The following is a 1,313-nucleotide window of genomic DNA, read 5'->3' as shown; positions in this document are numbered from 1 at the left end:
GTTTTTTGCTCCAATGGCAGGGATAGAGATGCTTCTCCCATAGAAGTCGGGAGTAGGTGCAGTAAAGTCACCCAGCACCTTTCTTGCATTGTTGGCATTGTTGTTGTTTTCGGCTGCCATGGGTTCTTCTAGTTTGAAGATTTCTGTTAGGTCCTCTACAGAGAGTCGTGCTCTAGCTTCTCTTAGCTTTCGCTTCAAGGTCCTTTCAGGTTCAGGGTCAGCCTCAAAAAGATTGCTTTTGTCTTTGCTCCTGTTCATATGAAAGAGAAGAGAACAAGAAAATATGGAATCCTCTATGTCACAGTATAGAGATTCCTTTAGATGTTAGAGGAAAAGAAGAATAGAAGGAGAAGGTAGAAGAATTCGAACTTATCAGGAGGGATAGAGTTCGAATTGTGCATTAAGGAGTGTTAGTCCATAAATAGAAGGATGTGAGAAGAGGGGAAGAATTTTTGAAAATAAATTAAAAGATTTTTAAAAGAATTTTGAAAATTGATTGGTGATTTTCGAAAATTAAGAGTGGGAAAGAAATTAAGTGATTTTTGAAAAAGATTTTGAAATTAGAAATCAAAAAGATATGATTGAAAACTATTTTGAAAAAGATGTGATTAAAAAGATATGATTGAAAAGTTATGGTTTTAAAAAGATATGATTGAAAAGATATGATTGAAAAACAATTTAAAAAGATTTAATTTTTAAAATTAATGACTTGGCTAACAAGAAATTTAAAAGATATGATTCAGACATTAAACCTTTCTCAACAGAAAAGGGAACATACTTGAAATGTTGAATCAAATCATTAATTGTTAGCAAGTATTTTTGAAAATGGAAAGAAATTGATTTTGAAAATATATTATTGAAAAGATATGATTTGAAAAAGATTTGATTTTGAAAAATTATGAAAACTTGAAAAAATTTGAATTAAAAACAAAATCTTCCCTCTTGTGCCATCTTGGCGTTAAACGCCCAGAATGGTATCCATTCTGGCGTTTAACGCCCAAAATGCTACCCTTTTGGGTGTTAAACGCCCAGCCAGGTGCCCTGGCTGGCGTTTAAACGCCAGTTTTCCCTCTTCACTGGGTGTTTTGAACGCCCAGTTTTTTCTGTGTAATTCCTCTGCTGTATGTTCTGAATCTTCAATTCTCTGTATTACTGACTTGAAAAGACACAAATTAAAAAATTTTTTGGATTTTTAATAATGAGAAATAATCAAAATGCAACTAAGATCAAATAGACAATGCATGCAAGACACCAAAATTAGAAGTTTGTATACTATTGACACTAACAAATTGAGAATGCATATGAGAAACAAC

Source organism: Arachis duranensis, chromosome 10 (assembly GCF_000817695.3).
Source record: "Arachis duranensis cultivar V14167 chromosome 10, aradu.V14167.gnm2.J7QH, whole genome shotgun sequence".
Taxonomy (NCBI): Eukaryota; Viridiplantae; Streptophyta; class Magnoliopsida; order Fabales; family Fabaceae; genus Arachis; species Arachis duranensis.
This window is presented reverse-complemented; position numbering follows the sequence as displayed.